This window comes from Camellia sinensis, chromosome 5 (assembly GCF_055761805.1).
Source record: "Camellia sinensis isolate YWXY chromosome 5, ASM5576180v1, whole genome shotgun sequence".
Lineage (NCBI taxonomy): Eukaryota > Viridiplantae > Streptophyta > Magnoliopsida > Ericales > Theaceae > Camellia > Camellia sinensis.
Genome location: NC_138965.1, coordinates 155,983,519 through 155,993,744, shown reverse-complemented (window position 1 = coordinate 155,993,744; position 10,226 = coordinate 155,983,519).

Sequence of the window (10,226 nt, the reverse complement as noted above, 5' to 3'; positions counted from 1 at the left end):
GACTACGATTTTGAATTCAGTAGACCTCGGCTTGAGGTAGTAGACGTAACCTTTTTCCTTCAGGCTAAGGGGGTACATAGTGTAACAATACTGTATGTCGGCTAGGGTGATTCTAATGTTTTCTTGTCTGGCTAAGGCGATAATACCAAAAATCACTTGATAAGAGTTTATGGCAAGTTGCATGGGGTTCAACTTATAATAATGCAGAATCTCGCGAAAAAGAATGTTAAGTGGAAGCTGAAGTCCACACTCAGTAAAGGCTACAATAGGGAGAGGCATGGTGTTTTTAGTAGGCATAATGGAGTCATCATCCCCAGCCAGTTTCAGGTGGACATCGGCAGGAATAGAGAACTCCTGCCTAAAGTACTCAAGTTTGGTCGGGGTATTAACCCTATGTCTCCACATACCCATAACGTCGGCCTAAAGACAGAAGGCTAGGTTTCAGAAAGAAGGTGCTCTTAAGGGGTTATCGGGACCTCGACAAAACCCTAGGTATATACTGGTAAGAATTGTTTCAGTTTTCCCTAAAAATTGAAGGTTCTATAAACAAAACCCAAACCTAAATCTATGAAGGCAAAGATTGAAAGCAAAAATTAAAGGCAGAAATCTAGAAAACAAGAAACAAAGAATGACGTTTCAGAATCAAAGAACAGAGGTATGGTTCTCAGAAGCGAAAGAAATACAGAAGTAAAAGGTCAAGAACAGTGGCAAGAAAAGTGTCGAAACAATGCAAGTGTTCAAAATATAAGTGATATCATGGGATAGATGCATCCAGATGAATAGTTCAGCAAATCAAAGGTTTGAACAGAGCAATAATGGCAATAAGTAAACGAAAGCACATAGAAAAAATTGGGAGTGAGAGGAACAGAGGCTTACCAGAACAAATGAAGCCGGAATGAAAGTCGTCGAGATAAGGCAACGGTTACAGACACGATGGAACGGCGAAACCCCCACTGAAATGGTAGAATGAAAACGGTTGCAGAGCTTGAAGTTAGAATAATGGCGGATTTGGGAAAGTTTAAGAGAGAGAGAAAGCAAGAAAATCGAGTGCAAAAGTAAAGAAGTAAGGAGGGAAAGAAAAGTTTTATCAAAAACTTGAAGCGGCGGCAAAACACGGCATTTATTGCGCCTGGAGGAACGTGTGCGTCAGACGGCGCAGACGGATGAAAGACAGCTTACAAGCGCGTCACAGACACGGGCCAATGAAGATAGAACACATAAGGGAAACGGTTGAGAAGAGGTGCATGACAGCTCATGCGCGTGGGAGAGTTCGTTTGAGTTCTTGTTCTCTGATGAAGGCATGTCGGCCTAAAATGAATTATCTCGGCCGAAGAGTTCTTACGCTGAGGTACTGGGAGAAAATACAGATATAGGTTCCATCACCTCAGAATGTCGAGGTAATAGAACCTAGAGGGCAGTTGTGGGGATGTATTTTCAGAATACCAACACATGGCATGGTGACGCCGACTTGTCAACCGAGGTGCCACGTGTCCTGGTAGTTATGCCGAGGTTATCTTTGGCGAGGCCGAGGTGATTTCCGAAGATATCGGAATCCGAGATAAGCGGATAAATGGATAAGGGGCAAGAGTCCTAGAGGAAAGAGAAGACTTTGCTAAAGATAAAGATAAAACTCTTAGGGAGTTTATCTTTATCTCTTGAAGAGTCCAAAGTCAGTATTGAATTGAAGTCCATAGAAGTCAGGCTTCTAGTAGGACTTGGATTGAGTAAACTATAAAAAAGAGGCACCCCCGTGGGTCTAAGGTACGCAGTTTTAGGCTTAAGCTTGTGAGTTTAGCACTTGATTTATCTTTGAGAGATATACTGACTTGATCGTCGGAGTGCCCCCGGGTGGAAGAGCCACCGCCGGAGCCTTTTTCTTTCTGTTACAGGTTTGCTAAAGCCATCTATTCTAGCGGTGCTCTCCAGCTGATTACTAGGCGGGCAGTGTGGTCAGAAAATTACCCACACACCAACATAGATGGACTTTCTTTTCTTCTCCATTCTTTTGTTTTTTTATTCAAAAAAAAAGGAATAGAAAAAAAATTGCAATCATTCAGGGTAATAGTAAGTGATTATAGGCATTTTCTTTCCCGAGAGTTTGGAACATTTCGGCCAAAGGGAAAATTGCTGTCGTTCCTTTTCTTCTACATGCAAAAAAAGTGTCTATATCCAAAATGCACCAAACATAAGTATTTTATTTATTCTTTATACAAATAATATTTTAAAACATATTAAATTTTTTAAGCCGATCGGGTTAAGCCCCTGGGTTAGAAACTTAAATCTCAAGCTCATTCCAAAAACTAAATGAGTGTAGAAAACTAGCCCAACTTGGCTTTATGGGTGAAAATAAAATACAAATTTCAAACCGTTCAAATATAGGATTGGGTTGAGTGGGTCAACGGATTAATGTCTATCACTAGATATTAATGCTTGTTAAATTTACAATAGCTCTCCTTAATTATTGAAAATAAAAAAAATTATAAAAACAAATGCAGTTAATTTGAATAAATATCACCAATGTTGCCAGCCTAGCAAGTGGGAGCTCAAGCCCACTAGGGTCTTGGTGGGGGTGATGTGGTTTTTATCCATATTTGCTCTGCCTTTTCTTCTCTACGATTTTGGGCGCCATTGCTGTATTCCTCGCTTTATTGGGGCTATCTGGGCCTCTCTTGCCCAACTCGGCAATAGTAAAAATTTGTTACACCTAACCAAGTTCGGTAAGACACAAAACATAAAGAAGAACAAACACATAAGAATGATAAATCTCTCTCTCCCATACATACACACACTTGTACCGAAATAACACAACACTACTAGGAAAATAATTTTTTGTGTCTATTTTTTTGCGACTGATTATTTGACCGTTGCAAAAAATATTATTTGCAATGGCAAATCAACCGAAACAACTATTGGGACTTATATCTTCAAACAAAAACTTGCGAGGCCACTATTGGGAACCACTCAGCCCAATTTATATTTTCTTTTTTTTCTTTAACTCTCATTTCTTCCAAACCGCTCGATCATTGATTTATATCTTGCCCTAGAGTCTCATTTTCCCCAAATCGCTTGATCGTGTCTGAGTAACCAGGTTCATTGTTAGATCAAGGGCCCTCTCTCGATTTTGCTCTGTAGATCACCATGGTCAGCTAAGGAAGATCTCTCTCTCTCTCTCTCTCTCTCTCTCTCTCTCCCTCTCTCTCTCTCAGTGAGTCTCTTTGAATCATTCATTCATATTTCAACTTATTCATCTCTCTACTTCGATCACTTGAACTCACTGTAATTCGTATTCAACTTCTTCATCTAAACTCACTGTAATTCAAATCATTCGTTCGTATTGATTTTTCAAACAAGCTTTGGTTTGAATCAATCCTTCCTCATCTGCTATTAATTTGAGAGAAATGAATCAACAAATGAATATCAGAGAGCATTCACATTATCTTTGGTTTGTTATATCTCAGAGAGGATGACGCTATTAATCAAGAAATTATTCAGCTGAAGAAGGGAATTCACCATAAGGTTAGCATGCAGCATTAGCATCAAAGAATATTTCCCTTTTCTCAATTATATTTTACAGTATTTTTCAATCAAAGTTCGTTAGTCTAAGAAAAATTGTTGCAACCTTGTTTGAACATTTTTCTCCTTACATATCTATCTGTCTCACTTGTAGCATTAACATGCTCTGTGCAAAATTTATTCAAAAAGCTTTATACTCAACGACAGTGAGTCCTGTCATAAAAATATATATGTATGATCATAGTGTTAGAAATGTTTTGAAAATTCTGGGTAAAACCAGAATTTTTATTAAACTTTGGTCTAATTTTTAAGGAGGATCCGTGCGTCGATTTTTGCGGGTCAAAGTGGTAACGCGTTCTATGTTGCGTTGTGATTCACGTGATATATTTGATTGCTCAAAACCATTATCGAGTGAATGAGAAATTGAAGCCAAAGTGTGCTCTATGAAAATGGAGTTTTGGTGGAAAATCCTTAAAGGATAAAAAATGGCTTGTCCCACATTGATATGGTGGGAAGTTTTGAGTGACTTTTTAAGGCGTGGGATTGGAACTTGGGGTCTGCCCCAAGGGGTACCCAAGTTTTGTAGAGAGGGAGGTTATGGGCTAGACCCATTGGACCCAAAAATAACCACACGTGCGTGCCGCCGGTCGGGCGGGTTGGGCTTGGGTGTTGGTGCGTGGTGTGTGGTTGAGTTGAGCTTGTTCGGCCAAAAACATTTGAGTTTATTTGTTTTGAAACAAATTTTGTCCGTTTTTATTTCAAAATTCTGGTTGGAAACTAAATTCAAATTTTATTTGCACCTCTTCATGAATTTTTGTACAGTTTCGGGTCTGTCCAAAACTGAATCTGTTCTGTTCAAATTCAAACCAAACAGTGCCTACAGATTTTGTATCTGTTTAATTTAAATTGAACATGTATTGTACCTGTTTAATTCAAAACTAGCAGCCACCAAGCCACCACTTCATCTATATAAATAGATTAGTCCCTCATTTGGATTTCTACTCCAATTTTCGTCCATCCTTGCTTCAATTCTTCTCTGCATTTTGCTGCATTTATTCTATTATTTTTCTGTGTTAAAGAGTGTATACACTAAATGTGTTCGTTGAACAAATAAATTGTAGTGCTGCATTTATTTGTTGATTGATCATTTTATCCTGGGAGATAGATGTCCACATTCTGAAAGTACCGTGGAGAGGACGAATCTGTCTTGAGGACACAGTGTCGAACACTGGACTTGATCAGATTATTATTCGAAGAAATTAATCAAGTAAGTTAATTCTTTTTCTGTTTTATTTTTATTTAAATCAGATTTTAATTTGTTTTTGTAACAAAATAAAATATGCTTTTATTTATTTATTTTTATTTTTAGTTTGATTTTTGTAATCAAACATTTTCTCTCATTTCCTTTATTTTTTTTATATTCTAGTTGTTGTTAAGTACACAACAAAATTTAATTTATTTAAATACAGTAAAGATTGTCCAACACATAGCATTATAGTAATGCTATTATTGCAGAATTTACATGAGTGCACAACAAAGACTACAGTGGAGTATCCGGTGCCATTTCCAGAATTGAGCACAAGTTCAGTTAACATTCTGCAATATATATCATAAAAAAGAGACCAATTACCAATAACATTCTAAAGATTGATATAGTTGAGATAAACATTCTGCTATTTTGATATTTCCTTGATTCTAGTGAGGTAAACATATGTCTGGTTTATGCTCAATCTGATTGGGGTTTTCTCAACTAATAGCGGATGCATTTTACCTCTTTCGACTTTATGGATGTATTTCTAACGATATTATACATGGCTTACTTTTGTTTTCTTTCTTTGTCAATCCTATAGCTAAGATAAGCAATGGTATACCAGTGTGCAAACTCTGCATTTAGGTTAATAAAATTATGAGTTCGTTTTGTTTAGAATTGGGGATATCAATCTCAAATGTGCAATCAACTGGATATGATTATGGGACATGCCTCACATTCTCAAATGTTGTGGGGGAATTTTTTTGTAAATTTTCCTTTTGTAGTCTCCTAAATTAAATCCATTTATTGCTCTGACCAATAATAGTTTTCCAATATGGTCAGCTAGTAGTTGGATCACAAGAAGTAGGCAGGACCACCACCAACCCATGTCCATGTGTTGTGATCAATCATAATTTTGTATATATACATATTCAAAATTGAAGGTGGGAGCTGAACATGATGTGCTTGTAGTGGGGGTTTTCATCTAGAAAGACTTCAAAAGTCGTCTCTTAGAATAGCAGCTAAATTTGATTTTATATATTCCCTACCCTTTGAATGGCAAAACTATACTTGTCATGGAACCAAGTTTGGTGCCTCTAGGAATATTTGTAATTATTTTTTATTTATTTTTCTTTAAGTAGAGACTTTTGACTATCTAAAGAGCGTTCACAAGAAGGCTAACTAAACTTTTAATTAACTTAAATCATTTTAAAAAAAAAAATCCTTTAATAGACTAGTTAAAAGACTTGAAATAGTTTTTTTTAACCAATAAGACAATGATACCTAATATAATATGGTTTTGTAGTTCCTCATTTATTTTTCTTGTCTTTTTATGTTCTCTCCCTTAGTAAAAATGGAGTCTCAGTGTTACTGAATTGATTTGTTATATCAAGGTCCTTTGAGAAGAGCTTTTTATCCATTGGTTTCTTAGATTATGGAAAATTTATTATTTTTTTGGTTTCTACTTTTTCCCAGCAGCTAAATAGAGCATTTTTGTAATCATATCAAAATCATGTAATTCTTGAATCTTTTATCTTTTGCACTTGTTGTCATGATAACACAAGTGAAAAAATAAACCTAGTGGTGGAACTGTCAAATGTCAATCACATATATTGGTAAGCTATAAACCTAGTGGTGGAACTGTCAAATGTCAGTCACATATTCATTTTGTTGGTAAGTTATAGTGTTGATGATACATCTTAGTAATTGATGGTACATCTTTATTTTTTTATCTACTGTTTTTCAGATTCAGTTATGCTCAAAATCTCTCTCTTTTTTAAGTTTTTTTATGACAATAATTAGTTGTGCTAATGAATCATACACTTGTTATTGTGATACTTTACAAACTCATTCTTTTATTATTACTACAACTCTTGCTGAAAATTTATTATTATTTTTTTGAATTTTTGTTAATACTGAAGGATAACTATGGATAAGTCTGAAATTTCCACCATGTATGTGACGATTGAACTTTCGATTGAAATGACATCTGGAATCCTATTTAAATTACGTGGGTGGTAAGAAGAATATGAGTTGGACTGGTAGTGTGGTACAAGTATCATTTATTGGCAAGTCTTACTTGAGATGATCTGTAATGAAGTATGAGATGGTTGGATGAGGATGAAAGAAGTCAGGTTAGGTTTATTTTTTTTGGACCAAGCATTAGTTATGCTTCTGATGGTTCATTAAGGGGACTTGCTCTTGTTATTCATTGCATATATTTGGCTCATAGAAATTTTAAAAGTATGTAGGAAGACCCAATTTAAACTTATTTATTGTTCTAGTTAGATCCATATTGATGTTGGCTTTGGGCAAAGTACAAGGATGATAGCCGTTGAACTGGGTGCTAGCATATTATTGAAGGTTTGCCCACTTTGAAGTGAGAACTCACTACAAAAAAAATTAATTTTTGTGACGGCAAAACGCCGTCGCAAATACTCCCGCACGCCGTCTCAAAAGCTATTTGCGACGGTAATTTTTCTTTTTGCGACGGCAAGTGGGGGTCGCAACAAAGGGGGTTGCAAAAGAACTTTAGCGACGGCAGTTGCCGTCGCCATTGTATTTGCGACGGGAAATTTTCTTTTTTACGACGGCAATTTTCTGTCGCCAATAATGGTTGAAAATCTGGGTTTTTTTGCGACGGCACAAGCTTTCCGTCGCTAAAATAGGTTTGTGCGACGGCAAAAATCCCGTCGCTAAAAAATGTCGTCGCTTTTGACTATTGTCGACGGCAACCTGAGCCGTCGCTAATGACTATTGGCGACGGCAATTATACCGTCGCTAAATGATGTAATGTTGGCAAATGTTGGCAAATGAAAAATAACTGCAAAAAAATCCAAAAATTACACAATAATATAAATACATACATAAACAAAAGTTAGAAAATGATGAAAATACATAATGTTGGTCACATGATACATACATAATGTTGTTCACAAATTTAAATAACATAAATCAAAATCAAAATCAAAACCAAAAGTCTTCGTCTTGATTCTTTCGTGGGTTACAAAAACAAAAGTTGGTCATAATCTTTACATGCCCACATTCCACACGAAGCAAACTGCTACTCAGGAAATATCTGAAAAAAACAAAATAAAAATAATTAATAACAATATAATGGTGTTAATATTTTAATTACAGAAAAATATAAAAAAATTAACTACTATATAATTAGAAAGATAGTTTAGTAAATAATTTTGACTAGACCGAAATCCGACTCTAACTCCAAAATCGGGAACCCAATTCAAGCCCCGTCTTCTCCCACAAGTCTCTCGTGCCTAGGAGGTCGTGTGTGCCAAGTTTCGTGCTAAATCGACGACGATTGGTGAATTTGGGGCATTAACACCTCGAATTTAAGTTTCTTAAGGAACTAGTTTGCCTAAAGTGAAATCCGGCTCTAACTCCCAAACCGGGAACCCGATTCGAGCCCCGTCTTCTCCCACAAGTCTCTCGTGCCTAGGAAGTCGTGTGCGCCAAGTTTCGTCCTAAACCGACGCGGTTTGATGATTTTGGGGCATTAACTCTTCGAATTCAAGTTTCTTAAGGAACTAGTTTGCCTAAAGTGAAATCCGGCTCTAACTACCAAACCGGGAACCCGATTCGAGCCCTGTCTTCTACCACAAGTCTCTCATGCCTAGGAGGTCGTGTGTGCCAAGTTTCGTGTTAAACCGACGCCGATTGGTGAATTTGGGGCATTAACACCTCGAATTTAAGTTTCTTAAGGAACTAGTTTACCTAAAGTGAAATCCGGCTCTAACTACCAAATCGGGAACCCGATTCGAGCCCCGTCTTCTCTCACAAGTCTCTCGTGCCTAGGAGGTCGTGTGTGCCAAGTTTCGTGCTAAACCGACGCCGATTGGTGAATTTGGGGCATTAACTCCTCGAATTCAAGTTTCTTAAGAAACTAGTTTGCCTAAAGTGAAATCCAGCTCTAACTCCCAAACCGGGAACCTGATTCGAGCCCCGTCTTCTCCCACAAGTCTCTCGTGCCTAGGAAGTCGTGTGTGCTAAGTTTCGTCCTAAACCGACGCGGTTTGGTGATTTTGGGGCATTAACTCTTCGAATTCAAGTTTCTTAAGGAACTAGTTTGCCTAAAGTGAAATCCGGCTCTAACTACCAAACCGGGAATCCGATTCGGGCCCCGTCTTCTCCCACAAGTCTCTCGTGCCTAGGAGGTCGTGTGTGCCAAGTTTCGTGCTAAACCGACGCCGTTTGGTGAATTTGGGGCATTAACTCCTCGAATTCAAGTTTTTTAAGGAACTAGTTTGCCTAAAGTGAAATCTGGCTCTAACTTCCAAACCGGGAACCCGATTTGAGCCTTGTCTTCTCCCACAAGTCTCTCGTGCCTAGGAGGTCATGTGTGCCGAGTTTCGTGCTAAACCGACGCGGTTTGGTGATTTTGGGGCATTAACTCATCGAATTCAAGTTTCTTAAGGAACTAGTTTGCCTAAAGTGAAATTCGGCTCTAACTCCCAAACCGGGAACCCGATTCGAGCCCCGTCTTCTCCCACAAGTCTCTCGTGCCTAGGAGGTCGTGTGTGCCAAGTTCCTCCTAAACCGACGCCGTTTGGTGATTTTGGGGCGTTAACTCCTCGAATTCAAGTTTCATAAGGAACTAGTTTGCCTAATGTAAAATCCGGCTCTAACTCCCAAACCGGGAATCCGATTCGAGCCCCATCTTCTCCCACAAGTCTCTCGTGCCTAGGTGGTTGTATGTGCCAAGTTTCGTGCTAAATCTGGCTCTAACTAGTCCCATCTTCTCCCACAAGTCTCTTAACTTAGAATGTAAAGAATGCAAAGATACATTTTAGCTTAGAATGCAAAGATACATTTTATACCTGATCTTCTGGTGGTGGTGTATATGGATTCTCGTCTTCTGTAGATTCCCTAAATGCCCGGTGGCCACTCGATGCATCAGGAACCTATGTTAGTTAATGCATAATGTGTTAATCATATTCGAATTTTATACATAATCTTGAGTGAAAATTGAACTATCAAACAATTTAATTTATATGGAACCTGTCTGTTGGGATCCACACTCGCCCCCTGTGACACAAGGGCCATCATCTCAGCTCTCATCTGCTGCAAATGTGTAGAGAACTCTGCTCGCAGCTCCTCCCTTAACTCATCCCTTAGCTCTGCACGAACCTGCTGCGTGATTTGATCAATAGTCGATGGCTGGGGTGTTGACTGTGATAGCCCAGCACCATCTTTATACACCGCTCTCCGAGGCACAATTCTCCCGTATGTGAGACAATATCCATGTCCGTCATGACCTATCAACTCATGGAAAATGGCATTCCTAGCCTCCAAAGTCCGACCATCCTCAGGTAGCATAGAGAGTTGACGATTAAACTCATCTTGTATTGAATAAGACATACAAGTATATGCCAAATTAAGATGGTTGACACACAAAAAATAAACTTTAAATACAATCAAAGGTGTTTGGAAACTACCAAGGTCT